The sequence below is a fragment of the Oncorhynchus mykiss genome, chromosome 19, assembly GCF_057628025.1.
Source record: "Oncorhynchus mykiss isolate SJ-2025 chromosome 19, ASM5762802v1, whole genome shotgun sequence".
Lineage (NCBI taxonomy): Eukaryota > Metazoa > Chordata > Actinopteri > Salmoniformes > Salmonidae > Oncorhynchus > Oncorhynchus mykiss.
Window position 1 is genome coordinate 8,804,692 of NC_143040.1, and position 15,279 is coordinate 8,819,970.

General features: G+C 49.8%; 1 non-coding gene across 1 annotated transcript; it reads left to right on the forward strand.

Moving 5' to 3' along the window:
- The first annotated feature begins 13,564 nt into the window (after positions 1-13,564).
- trnai-aau (transfer RNA isoleucine (anticodon AAU)) lies at positions 13,565-13,638 on the forward strand. Its single transcript has one exon. It is a non-coding gene; the product is annotated as a tRNA-Ile (tRNA).
- The last annotated feature ends 1,641 nt before the right edge of the window (positions 13,639-15,279 follow it).

Here is a 15,279-nt window from a genome sequence, read left to right on the forward strand (position 1 = left end):
TAACCCTAAACCCTACACCAAAAACCTAACCTTAACCCTAAACCAAAAACCTAACCTTAACCCTAAATCAAAAACCTAACCTTAACTCTAAATCAAAAACCTAACCTTAACCCTAAACCAAAAACCTAACCTTAACCCTACACCAAAAACCTAACCTTAACCCTAAACCAAAAACCTAACCTTAACCCTAAACCAAAAACCTAACCTTAACCCGAAACCAAAAACCTAACCTTAAACCTAAACTAAAAACCTAACCTTAACCCTAAACCAAAAACCTAACCTTAACCCTAAACCTAACCTTAACCTTAACCCTACACCAAAAACCTAACCTTAACCCTAAACCAAAAACCTAACCTTAACCCTAAACCAAAAACCTAACCTTCACCCTAAACCCTAAACCAAAAACCTAACCTTAACCCTAAACCAAAAACCTAACCTTAACCCTAAACCCTAAACCAAAAACCTAACCTTAACCCTAAACCAAAAACCTAACCTTAACCCTAAACCAAAAACCTAACCTTAACCCTAAACCAAAAACCTAACCTTAACCCTAAACCAAAAACCTAACCTTAACCCTAAATCAAAAACCTAACCTTAACTCTAAATCAAAAACCTAACCTTAACCCTAACCCAAAAACCTAACCTTAACCCTAAACCAAAAACCTAACCTTAACCCTAAGCCAAAAACCTAACCTTAACCCTAAACCCTACACCAAAATCCTAACCTTAACCCTACACCAAAAACCTAACCTTAACCCTAAACCAAAAACCTAACCTTAACCCTAAACCAAAAACCTAACCTTAACCCTAAACCAAAAACCAAAAACCTAACCTTAACCCGAAACCAAAAACCTAACCTTAACCCTAAACTAAAAACCTAACCTTAACCCTAAACCAAAAACCTAACCTTAACCCTAAACCTAACCTTAACCTTAACCCTACACCAAAAACCTAACCTTAACCCTAAACCAAAAACCTAACCTTAACCCTAAACCAAAAACCTAACCTTCACCCTAAACCCTAAACCAAAAACCTAACCTTAACCCTAAACCAAAAACCTAACCTTAACCCTAAACCCTAAACCAAAAACCTAACCTTAACCCTAAACCAAAAACCTAACCTTAACCCTAAACCTAACCTTAACCTTAACCTTAACCCTAAACCAAAAACCTAACCTTAACCCTAAACCTAACCCTAGCTCCTAAACCTAATTCTAACTTTAACCCTAAACCCCATATAAATAGCATTTGCTCTCGTGGGGACTAACACTCTGTAAACAGGAATGACAAGCTAAAGTTATCTAGATAGTCACAGAAATGTACGTTCAGCCTGTTCATTATTTCCGTCCGAGTTGACTTATCTTACGAAGTCAGCTTGGTTTAACATAGTTCCTTTCGTTTTTGACCTCGACATTGTTGCTGGATCGATACTTTCATAGTTAACATGCTGTCTCTGCTAGCTAGGTTATGTCATCTGGAGTTGAAATAGGGCCCCAACAGCCCTCACTAATGTACAGGTCCCCAACCGCCCTCACTAATGTACAGGGTTCCAACAGCCCTCACTAATGTACAGAGCCCCAACAGCCCTCACTAATGTACAGAGCCCCAACAGCCCTCACTAATGTACAGAGCCCCAACAGCCCTCACTAATGTACAGAGCCCCAACAGCCCTCACTAATGTACAGAGCCCCAACAGCCCTCACTAATGTACAGCGCCCCAACAGCCCTCACTAATGTGCAGAGCCCCAACAGCCCTCACTAATGTACAGAGCCCCAACAGCCCTCACTTATGTACAGCGCCCCAACAGCCCTCACTAATGTACAGCGCCCCAACAGCCCTCAGTAATGTGCAGCGCCCCAACAGCCCTCACTAATGTACAGCGCCCCAACAGCCCTCACTAATGTACAGCGCCCCAACTGCCCTCACTAATGTACAGCGCCCCAACAGCCCTCACTAATATACAGGGTTCCCAGGAGTAGCAGGCAAATATGTTTGTCTTGCAAAAGTTATTTTTATGTACCAAGGCCATTCCCTGGCTCCCCCGTCCACCGGGGAACTGCCTTGTTCAGGGGCAGAACGACAGAGTGTTACCTTGTCAGCTGGGGGATTCGATCCAGCAACCTTTTCGGTTACTGTCCCAACACTCTAACCACTAGGCTACCTGTCTCTCTAACCACAAGGCTACCTGCCTCTCTAACCACTAGGCTACCTGCCTCTCTAACCACTAGACTACCTGTCTCTCTAACGACTAGACGACCTGTCTCTCTAACCACTAGTCTACCTGCCTCTCTATCCACTAGACTACCTGTCTCTCTAACCACTAGACTACCTGTCTCTCTAACCACTAGGCTGCCTGCCTCTCTAACCACTAGACTACCTGCCTCTCTAACCACTAGGCTACCTGTCTCTCTAACCACTAGGCTACCTGTCTCTCTAACCACTAGGCTGCCCGCCCCTCTAACCACTAGGCTAGCCGCCCCTCTAACCACTAACTCTAACCACTAGACTACCTGTCTCTCTAACCTCTAGGCTGCCTGTCTCTCTAACCACTAGGCTACCTGTCTCTCTAACCACTAGGCTGCCCGCCCCTCTAACCACTAGACTACCTGTCTCTCTAACCACTAGACTACCTGTCTCTCTAAACACTAGGCTACCTGTCTCTCTAACCACTAGGCTGCCCGCCCCTCTAACCACTAGGCTGCCCGCCCCTCTAACCACTAGGCTGCCCGCCCCTCTAACCACTAGACTACCTGTCTCTCTAACCACTAGGCTACCTGTCTCTCTAACCACTAGGCTGCCCGCCCCTCTAACCACTAGGCTGCCCGCCCCTCTAACCACTAGGCTGCCCGCCCCTTTAACCACTAGGCTGCACGCCCCTCTAACCACTAACTCTAACCACTAGGCTACCTGTCTCTCTAACCACTAGGCTGCCCGCCCATCTAACCACTAACTCTAACCACTAGGCTACCTCCCCCTCCAACCACTAGGCTGCCCGCCCCTCTAACCACTAACTCTAACCACTAGGCTACCTGTCTCTCTAACCACTAGGCTGCCTGTCTCTCTAACCACTAGGCTGCCCGCCCCTCTAACCACTAACTCTAACCACTAGGCTGCCCGCCCCTTTAACCACTAGGCTGCCCGCCCCTCTAACCACTAAGCTGCCCGCCCCTCTAACCACTAGGCTGCCCGCCTCTCTAACCACTAGGCTGCCCGCCCCTCTAACCACTAGGCTACCCGCCCCTCTAACCACTAACTCTAACCACTAAGCTACCTGCCCCTCCAACCACTAGGCTGCCCGCCCCTCTAACCACTAACTCTAACCACTAGGCTACCTGTCTCTCTAACCACTAGGCTGCCCGCCCATCTAACCACTAACTCTAAACACTAGGCTACCTCCCCCTCCAACCACTAGGCTACCTCCCCCTCCAACCACTAGGCTGCCCGCCCCTCTAACCACTAACTCTAACCACTAGGCTACCTGTCTCTCTAACCACTAGGCTGCCTGTCTCTCTAACCACTAGGCTGCCCGCCCCTCTAACCACTAACTCTAACCACTAGGCTACCTGTCTCTCTAACCACTAGGCTGCCTGTCTCTCTAACCACTAGGCTGCCCGCCCCTCTAACCACTAACTCTAACCACTAGGCTACCTGCCCCTCCAACCACTAGGCTGCCCACCCCTCTAACCACTAACTCTAACCGCTAGGCTACCTGCCTCTCTAACCACTAGGCTACCTGTCTCTCTAACCAATGGGCTGCCCGACCCTCTAACCACTAACTTTAACCACTAGGCTACCTGTCTCTCTAACCACTAGGATGCCTGTCTCTCTAACCACTAGGCTGCCCGTCCCTCTAACCACTAACTCTAACCACTAGGCTACCTGTCTTTCTAACCACTAGGCTGCCCGCCCCTCTAACCACTAGGCTACCTGCCTCTCTAACCACTAGGCTACCTGTCTCTCTAACCACTAGGCTGCCCGCCCCTCTAACCACTAACTCTAACCACTAGGCTACCTGTCTTTCTAACCACTAGGCTGCCCGCCCCTCTAACCACTAGGCTACCTGCCTCTCTAACCACTAGGCTACCTGCCTCTCTAACCACTAGGCTACCTGCCTCTCTAACCACTAGGCTACCTGTCTCTCTAACCACTACCTTTAACCACTAGGCTACCTGCCCCTCTAACCACTAGTCTACCTGTCTCTCTAACCACTAGACTACCTGTCTCTCTATCCGCTAGACTACCTGCCTCCTCTAACCACTAGACTACCTGCCTCTCTAACCACTAGACCACCTGTCTCTCTAACCACTAGACTGCCTGTCTCTCTAACCACTAGACTACCTGCCTCTCTAACCACTAGGCTGCCTGTCTCTCTAACCACTAGACTACCTGTCTCTCTAACCACTAGGCTACCTGCATCTCTAACTACTAGGTTACCTGTCTCTCTAACCACTAGACTACCTGCCTCTCTAACCACTAGGCTACCTGTCTCTCTAACCACTAGACTACCTGTCTCTCTAACCACTAGACTACCTGTCTCTCTAACCACTAGGCTGCCTGCCCCTCTAACCACTAGGCTGCCTGTCTCTCTAACCACTAGGCTACCTGCCTCTCTAACCACTAGGCTACCTGCCTCTCTAACCACTAGGCTACCTGTCTCTCTAACCACGACCTCTAACCACTAGGCTACCTGCCCCTCTAACCACTAGTCTACCTGTCTCTCTAACCACTAGACTACCTGTCTCTCTATCCACTAGACTACCTGCCTCCTCTAACAGCTAGACTACCTGCCTCTCTAATCACTAGACTACCTGCCTCTCTAACCACTAGGCTACCTGCCTCTCTAACAACTAGGCTGCCTGCCTCTCTAACCACTAGGCTGCCCGCCCCTCTAACCACTAGGCTACCCGCCTCTCTAACCACTAGGCTACCTGTCTCTCTAACCACTAAGCTACCTGCCTCTCTAACCACTAGGCTGCCTGCCGCTCTAACCACTAGACTACCTGCCTCTCTATCCACTAGGCTGCCTGTCTCGCTAACCACTAGGCTGCCTGCCCCTCTAACCACTAGGCTGCCTGCCCCTCTAACCACTAGGCTGCCTGCCCCTCTAACCACTAGGCTGCCTGTCTCTCTAACCACTAGGCTACCTGCCTCTCTAACCACTAGGCTACCTGCCTCTCTAACCACTAGGCTACCTTTCTCTCTAACCACTAGGCTGCCTGTCTCTCTAACCACTAGGCTACCTGCCTCTCTCACCACTAGGCTACCTGCCTCTCTAACCACTAGGCTACCTGCCTCTCTATCCACTAGACTACCTGTCTCTCTAACCACTAGGCTACCTGTCTCTCTAACCACTAGACTACCTGTCTCTCTAACCACTAGACTACCTCTCTCTAACCACTAGGCTACCTGTCTCTCTAACCACTAGACTACCTGCCCCTCTAACCACTAGGCTACCTGTCTCTCTATCCACTAGACTCCCTGTCTCTCTAACCACTAGACTACCTGCCTCTCTATCCACTAGACTACCTGTCTCTCTAACCACTAGACTACCTGTCTCTCTAACCAATAGGCTGCCTGCTTCTCTCACCACTAGACTACCTGTCTCTCTAACCACTAGACTACCTGTCTCTCTAATCACTAGGCTACCTGTCTCTCTAACCACTAGGCTACCTGCCTCTCTAACCACTAGGCTGCCTGTCTCTCTAACCACTAGGCTACCTGTCTCTCTAACCACTAGGCTACCTGCCTCTCTATCCACTAGGCTGCCTGTCTCTCTAACCATTAGGCTACCTGCCTCTCTAACCACTAGGCTGCCTGTCTCTCTAACCACTAGGCTACCTGTCTCTCTAACCACTAGGCTACCTGCCTCTCTATCCACTAGGCTGCCTGTCTCTCTAACCACTAGGCTACCTGCCTCTCTAACCACTAGGCTACCTGCCTCTCTAACCACTAGGCTACCTGTCTCTCTAACCACTACCTCTAACCACTAGGCTACCTGCCCCTCTAACCACTAGTCTACCTGTCTCTCTAACCACTAGACTACCTGTCTCTCTATCCACTAGACTACCTGCCTCCTCTAACCACTAGACTACCTGCCTCTCTAATCACTAGACTACCTGCCTCTCTAACCACTAGACTACCTGTCTCTCTAATCACTAGGCTACCTGTCTCTCTAACCACTAGGCTACCTGCCTCTCTAACCACTAGGCTGCCTGTCTCTCTAACCACTAGGCTACCTGTCTCTCTAACCACTAGGCTACCTGCCTCTCTAACCACTACCTCTAACCACTAGGCTACCTGCCCCTCTAACCACTAGTCTACCTGTCTCTCTAACCACTAGACTACCTGTCTCTCTATCCACTAGACTACCTGCCTCCTCTAACCACTAGACTACCTGCCTCTCTAATCACTAGACTACCTGCCTCTCTAACCACTAGACTACCTGTCTCTCTAATCACTAGGCTACCTGTCTCTCTAACCACTAGGCTACCTGCCTCTCTAACCACTAGGCTGCCTGTCTCTCTAACCACTAGGCTACCTGTCTCTCTAACCACTAGGCTACCTGCCTCTCTATCCACTAGGCTGCCTGTCTCTCTAACCATTAGGCTACCTGCCTCTCTAACCACTAGGCTGCCTGTCTCTCTAACCACTAGGCTACCTGTCTCTCTAACCACTAGGCTACCTGCCTCTCTATCCACTAGGCTGCCTGTCTCTCTAACCACTAGGCTACCTGCCTCTCTAACCACTAGGCTACCTGCCTCTCTAACCACTAGGCTACCTGTCTCTCTAACCACTACCTCTAACCACTAGGCTACCTGCCCCTCTAACCACTAGTCTACCTGTCTCTCTAACCACTAGGCTACCTGTCTCTCTAACCACTAGGCTACCTGTCTCTCTATCCACTAGACTACCTGCCTCCTCTAACCACTAGACTACCTGCCTCTCTAATCACTAGACTACCTGCCTCTCTAACCACTAGGCTACCTGCCTCTCTAAACACTAGGCTACCTGCCTCTCTAACCACTAGGCTGCCTGCCGCTCTAACCACTAGACTACCTGCCTCTCTATCCACTAGGCTGCCTGTCTCTCTAACCACTAGGCTGCCTGCCCCTCTAACCACTAGGCTGCCTGCCCCTCTAACCACTAGGCTGCCTGCCCCTCTAACCACTAGGCTGCCTGTCTCTCTAACCACTAGGCTACCTGCCTCTCTAACCACTAGGCTACCTGCCTCTCTAACTACTAGGATACGTGTCTCTCTAACCACTAGGCTACCTTTCTCTCTAACCACTAGACTACCTGTCTCTCTAATCACTAGGCTACCTGTCTCTCTAACCACTAGGCTACCTGCCTCTCTAACCACTAGGCTGCCTGTCTCACTAACCACTAGGCTACCTGTCTCTCTAACCACTAGGCTACCTGCCTCTCTATCCACTAGGCTGCCTGTCTCTCTAACCATTAGGCTACCTGCCTCTCTAACCACTAGGCTGCCTGTCTCTCTAACCACTAGGCTACCTGTCTCTCTAACCACTAGGCTACCTGCCTCTCTATCCACTAGGCTGCCTGTCTCTCTAACCACTAGGCTACCTGCCTCTCTAACCACTAGGCTACCTGCCTCTCTAACCACTAGGCTACCTGTCTCTCTAACCACTACCTCTAACCACTAGGCTACCTGCCCCTCTAAACACTAGTCTACCTGTCTCTCTAACGACTACCTGCCTCCTCTAACCACTAGACTACCTGCCTCTCTAATCACTAGACTACCTGCCTCTCTAACCACTAGACTACCTGTCTCTCTAATCACTAGGCTACCTGTCTCTCTAACCACTAGGCTACCTGCCTCTCTAACCACTAGGCTGCCTGTCTCTCTAACCACTAGGCTACCTGTCTCTCTAACCACTAGGCTACCTGCCTCTCTAACCACTACCTCTAACCACTAGGCTACCTGCCCCTCTAACCACTAGTCTACCTGTCTCTCTAACCACTAGACTACCTGTCTCTCTATCCACTAGACTACCTGCCTCCTCTAACCACTAGACTACCTGACTCTCTAATCACTAGACTACCTGCCTCTCTAACCACTAGACTACCTGTCTCTCTAATCACTAGGCTACCTGTCTCTCTAACCACTAGGCTACCTGCCTCTCTAACCACTAGGCTGCCTGTCTCTCTAACCACTAGGCTACCTGTCTCTCTAACCACTAGGCTACCTGCCTCTCTATCCACTAGGCTGCCTGTCTCTCTAACCATTAGGCTACCTGCCTCTCTAACCACTAGGCTGCCTGTCTCTCTAACCACTAGGCTACCTGTCTCTCTAACCACTAGGCTACCTGCCTCTCTATCCACTAGGCTGCCTGTCTCTCTAACCACTAGGCTACCTGCCTCTCTAACCACTAGGCTACCTGCCTCTCTAACCACTAGGCTACCTGTCTCTCTAACCACTACCTCTAACCACTAGGCTACCTGCCCCTCTAACCACTAGTCTACCTGTCTCTCTAACCACTAGGCTACCTGTCTCTCTAACCACTAGGCTACCTGTCTCTCTATCCACTAGACTACCTGCCTCCTCTAACCACTAGACTACCTGCCTCTCTAATCACTAGACTACCTGCCTCTCTAACCACTAGGCTACCTGCCTCTCTAAACACTAGGCTACCTGCCTCTCTAACCACTTGGCTGCCTGCCGCTCTAACCACTAGACTACCTGCCTCTCTATCCACTAGGCTGCCTGTCTCTCTAACCACTAGGCTGCCTGCCCCTCTAACCACTAGGCTGCCTGCCCCTCTAACCACTAGGCTGCCTGCCCCTCTAACCACTAGGCTGCCTGTCTCTCTAACCACTAGGCTACCTGCCTCTCTAACCACTAGGCTACCTGCCTCTCTAACTACTAGGATACGTGTCTCTCTAACCACTAGGCTACCTTTCTCTCTAACCACTAGGCTGCCTGTCTCTCTAACCACTAGACTACCTGTCTCTCTAACGACTAGACGACCTGTCTCTCTAACCACTAGTCTACCTGCCTCTCTATCCACTAGACTACCTGTCTCTCTAACCACTAGACTACCTGTCTCTCTAACCACTAGGCTGCCTGCCTCTCTAACCACTAGACTACCTGCCTCTCTCACCACTAGGCTACCTGCCTCTCTAACCACTAGGCTACCTGCCTCTCTAACCACTAGGCTACCTGCCTCTAAACCACTAGGCTACCTGTCTCTCTAACCACTAGGCTACCTGTCTCTCTAACCACTAGGCTACCTGTCTCTCTAACCACTAGGCTACCTGTCTCTCTAACCACTAGGCTACCTGCCTCTCTAACCACTAGGTTACCTGCCTCTCTAACCACTAGGCTACCTGTCTCTCTAACCACTAGGCTGCCTGCTTCTCTATCCACTAGGCTAACTGTCTATCTAACCACTAGACTACCTGTCTCTCTAACCACTAGGCTACCTGTCTCTCTAACCACTAGACTACCTGCCTCTCTAACCACTAGGCTGCCTGCCTTTCTATCCACTAGCCTGCCTGTCTCTCTAACCACTAGACTCCCTGTCTCTCTAACCACTAGGCTACCTGTCTCTCTAACCACTAGACTACCTGCCCCTCTAACCACTAGGCTACCTGTCTCTCTATCCACTAGACTCCCTGTCTCTCTAACCACTAGACTACCTGCCTCTCTATCCACTAGACTACCTGTCTCTCTAACCACTAGACTACCTGTCTCTCTAACCAATAGGCTGCCTGCCTCTCTCACCACTAGACTACCTGTCTCTCTAACCACTAGACTACCTGTCTCTCTAATCACTAGGCTACCTGTCTCTCTAACCACTAGGCTGCCTGTCTCTCTAACCACTAGGCTACCTGTCTCTCTAACCACTGGGCTACCTGCCTCTCTATCCACTAGGCTGCCTGTCTCTCTAACCACTAGGCTACCTGCCTCTCTAACCACTAGGCTACCTGTCTCTCTATCCACTAGACTACCTGCCTCCTCTAACCACTAGACTACCTGCCTCTCTAATCACTAGACTACCTGCCTCTCTAACCACTAGGCTACCTGCCTCTCTAAACACTAGGCTACCTGCCTCTCTAACCACTAGGCTGCCTGCCGCTCTAACCACTAGACTACCTGCCTCTCTATCCACTAGGCTGCCTGTCTCTCTAACCACTAGGCTGCCTGCCCCTCTAACCACTAGGCTGCCTGCCCCTCTAACCACTAGGCTGCCTGCCCCTCTAACCACTAGGCTGCCTGTCTCTCTAACCACTAGGCTACCTGCCTCTCTAACCACTAGGCTACCTGCCTCTCTAACTACTAGGATACGTGTCTCTCTAACCACTAGGCTACCTTTCTCTCTAACCACTAGACTACCTGTCTCTCTAATCACTAGGCTACCTGTCTCTCTAACCACTAGGCTACCTGCCTCTCTAACCACTAGGCTGCCTGTCTCTCTAACCACTAGGCTACCTGTCTCTCTAACCACTAGGCTACCTGCCTCTCTATCCACTAGGCTGCCTGTCTCTCTAACCATTAGGCTACCTGCCTCTCTAACCACTAGGCTGCCTGTCTCTCTAACCACTAGGCTACCTGTCTCTCTAACCACTAGGCTACCTGCCTCTCTATCCACTAGGCTGCCTGTCTCTCTAACCACTAGGCTACCTGCCTCTCTAACCACTAGGCTACCTGCCTCTCTAACCACTAGGCTACCTGTCTCTCTAACCACTACCTCTAACCACTAGGCTACCTGCCCCTCTAACCACTAGTCTACCTGTCTCTCTAACGACTACCTGCCTCCTCTAACCACTAGACTACCTGCCTCTCTAATCACTAGACTACCTGCCTCTCTAACCACTAGACTACCTGTCTCTCTAATCACTAGGCTACCTGTCTCTCTAACCACTAGGCTACCTGCCTCTCTAACCACTAGGCTGCCTGTCTCTCTAACCACTAGGCTACCTGTCTCTCTAACCACTAGGCTACCTGCCTCTCTAACCACTACCTCTAACCACTAGGCTACCTGCCCCTCTAACCACTAGTCTACCTGTCTCTCTAACCACTAGACTACCTGTCTCTCTATCCACTAGACTACCTGCCTCCTCTAACCACTAGACTACCTGACTCTCTAATCACTAGACTACCTGCCTCTCTAACCACTAGACTACCTGTCTCTCTAATCACTAGGCTACCTGTCTCTCTAACCACTAGGCTACCTGCCTCTCTAACCACTAGGCTGCCTGTCTCTCTAACCACTAGGCTACCTGTCTCTCTAACCACTAGGCTACCTGCCTCTCTATCCACTAGGCTGCCTGTCTCTCTAACCATTAGGCTACCTGCCTCTCTAACCACTAGGCTGCCTGTCTCTCTAACCACTAGGCTACCTGTCTCTCTAACCACTAGGCTACCTGCCTCTCTATCCACTAGGCTGCCTGTCTCTCTAACCACTAGGCTACCTGCCTCTCTAACCACTAGGCTACCTGCCTCTCTAACCACTAGGCTACCTGTCTCTCTAACCACTACCTCTAACCACTAGGCTACCTGCCCCTCTAACCACTAGTCTACCTGTCTCTCTAACCACTAGGCTACCTGTCTCTCTAACCACTAGGCTACCTGTCTCTCTATCCACTAGACTACCTGCCTCCTCTAACCACTAGACTACCTGCCTCTCTAATCACTAGACTACCTGCCTCTCTAACCACTAGGCTACCTGCCTCTCTAAACACTAGGCTACCTGCCTCTCTAACCACTAGGCTGCCTGCCGCTCTAACCACTAGACTACCTGCCTCTCTATCCACTAGGCTGCCTGTCTCTCTAACCACTAGGCTGCCTGCCCCTCTAACCACTAGGCTGCCTGCCCCTCTAACCACTAGGCTGCCTGTCTCTCTAACCACTAGGCTACCTGCCTCTCTAACCACTAGGCTACCTGCCTCTCTAACTACTAGGATACGTGTCTCTCTAACCACTAGGCTACCTTTCTCTCTAACCACTAGGCTGCCTGTCTCTCTAACCACTAGACTACCTGTCTCTCTAACGACTAGACGACCTGTCTCTCTAACCACTAGTCTACCTGCCTCTCTATCCACTAGACTACCTGTCTCTCTAACCACTAGACTACCTGTCTCTCTAACCACTAGGCTGCCTGCCTCTCTAACCACTAGACTACCTGCCTCTCTCACCACTAGGCTACCTGCCTCTCTAACCACTAGGCTACCTGCCTCTCTAACCACTAGGCTACCTGCCTCTAAACCACTAGGCTACCTGTCTCTCTAACCACTAGGCTACCTGTCTCTCTAACCACTAGGCTACCTGTCTCTCTAACCACTAGGCTACCTGCCTCTCTAACCACTAGGTTACCTGCCTCTCTAACCACTAGGCTACCTGTCTCTCTAACCACTAGGCTGCCTGCCTCTCTATCCACTAGGCTGCCTGTCTCTCTAACCACTAGACTACCTGTCTCTCTAACCACTAGGCTACCTGTCTCTCTAACCACTAGACTACCTGCCTCTCTAACCACTAGGCTGCCTGCCTTTCTATCCACTAGCCTGCCTGTCTCTCTAACCACTAGACTCCCTGTCTCTCTAACCACTAGGCTACCTGTCTCTCTAACCACTAGACTACCTGCCCCTCTAACCACTAGGCTACCTGTCTCTCTATCCACTAGACTCCCTGTCTCTCTAACCACTAGACTACCTGCCTCTCTATCCACTAGACTACCTGTCTCTCTAACCACTAGACTACCTGTCTCTCTAACCAATAGGCTGCCTGCCTCTCTCACCACTAGACTACCTGTCTCTCTAACCACTAGACTACCTGTCTCTCTAATCACTAGGCTACCTGTCTCTCTAACCACTAGGCTGCCTGTCTCTCTAACCACTAGGCTACCTGTCTCTCTAACCACTGGGCTACCTGCCTCTCTATCCACTAGGCTGCCTGTCTCTCTAACCACTAGGCTACCTGCCTCTCTAACCACTAGGCTGCCTGTCTCTCTAACCACTAGGCTACCTGTCTCTCTAACCACTAGGCTACCTGCCTCTCTATCCACTAGGCTGCTGTATTAATACATAATAGAGTTGTTTAGTCATAGTTAATAGTTGCTGTATTGTGATTGTTTAGTCATAGTTACTGTATTATGGTTGTTTAGTCATAGTTACTGTATTGTGATTGTTTAGTCATAGTTACTGTATTATGATTGTTTAGTCATAGTTACTGTATTGTGATTGTTTAGTCATAGTTACTGTATTATGATTGTTTAGTCATAGTTACTCTGTTGTGGTTGTTTAGTCATAGTTACTGTATTATGATTATTTAGTCATAGTTACTGTATTGTGATTATTTAGTCATAGTTACTGTATTGTGATTGTATAGTGTTTTATTTACTCAATCAAGTAGTGCACCATGGAGGGATCGAACCGTGTCTCAACAGCAGCAGAAAAGGTCAAATAAGATATACAGAAATGGCTGTGGGGAACTGGGCTGGATTTGTTTACGTTCTCTGCCCTCTAATGGTAGAATGTAGACATTGTATATTATCCAGACCCATATATGGCTGTAACCCTCTTCAGTTGGCTGAGCATTATCTAAGGCCGGTTAGCTCAGTTGGTTAGAGCATTGTGCTAATAACGCGAAGGTCGCGGTTTCGATACCCGTACTGGCCAGCAGGATTTTTTTTACTATGAATGTCTACAGTGTCTCATAACTCTATTGATTGGGTTCTACCATATGCGTTTTAAATTAGTAGTATGAATTGTCGATTGTTATTGTGGAGTGATATTTTATTGTAGGAGTTTTTTTTTTAATGGTAGGACTTTTCATTGGTCTTTTATCATCCAAGGAAGGAAGGAGGACAGGGACTTCATGGACTAAGAGACAGAGAGACAGAATGGTGAAGAAACAGATAGACGGGTCCATCAATCATTTGATTCATTCATTATTTACACACATATACACACACACACACACACGCACACACACACACATCCTACTCTTCAGGTATGTGCAGTTTGGCTGCAGTATATTTGAAAATAACTTGTTGCTTTCCTTTTCTCCTGACCAGACTGTGTCTGTTCGTCCCAAATGGCACCCGACTCACAATAGGGCCCTGGTCAACAGTAGTTCACTATACAGGGCATTGGACCCTGGTCAACAGTAGTTCACTATATAGGGCATAGGATACCATTTGGGACGAAAGCTTTGAGTCTATTATTAACACAGTGTTCTGTTGTCTGGAACACATTCTGTGCTTTGGACAGGATTATTCCGCCAGGCCGTAGAGTGTGTGTGTGTGTGTGTGTGTGTGTGTGTGTGTGTGTGTGTGTGTGTGTGTGTGTGTGTGTGTGTGTCTGTCAGGCTGTAAAGTTGAGGGGAAACTGGCATTTATAAGAGTGCAATTTCATGGCAAAGGACAGCCGTTAACACGCAAGGTTTAGTGATAATCAAAACCTTACCTTGGACATTCTTCTGTATTGGAGGACCAGGCCTGGGTCTGGCAGGCAGAGAGAGAGAATGAGAGAGACTGGAGGACCAGGCCTGGGTCTGGCAGGCAGAGAGAGAGAATGAGAGAGACTGGAGGACCAGGCCTGGGTCTGGCAGGCAGAGAGAGAGAATGAGAGAGACTGGAGGACCAGGCCTGGGTCTGGCAGGCAGAGAGAGAGAATGAGAGAGACTGGAGGACCAGGCCTGGGTCTGGCAGGCAGAGAGAGAGAATGAGAGAGACTGGAGGACCAGGCCTGGGTCTGGCAGGCAGAGAGAGAGAATGAGAGAGACTGGAGGACCAGGCCTGGGTCTGGCAGGCAGAGAGAGAGAATGAGAGAGACTGGTGTTGACTGGTGCAGATCAGACCAGAGATATTCTGAAGTTTTCAATGGAAAGGTCTTGAGTGTATATGTGGAGGGAGGTTTCTCTCCCTCGGTCTGTTACTACATTGTACCCAGCTGTCCAGTGTCGTGCTCCAGCACCTGCGTCCCTCCCTGGCCCCAGAACCAGTTTGACCCCTCGGCGACCTGGAAGTAGTCCAGACCCCCAATGGAGGGGCAGAATAAAGGTCACTCCCACTACGCTTCCTGCCAACGGCACCGTGTGTGTATGTGTGTGTGTGTGTGTGTGTGTGTGTGTGTGTCTGTGTGTCTGTGTGTCTGTGTGTGTGTCTGTGTGTGTGGCCAGTTGGTTAGTGAGAGGGGGCGGTTGTTTGGTGGACACCTGCCAGTAGATCAGGTTATCTACCTACGTCACAAGCAAACTAACACAGCTGGATGGACCCTCTGTCTCTAGACACTAAGAACAGTCTGTAACTCTCATTG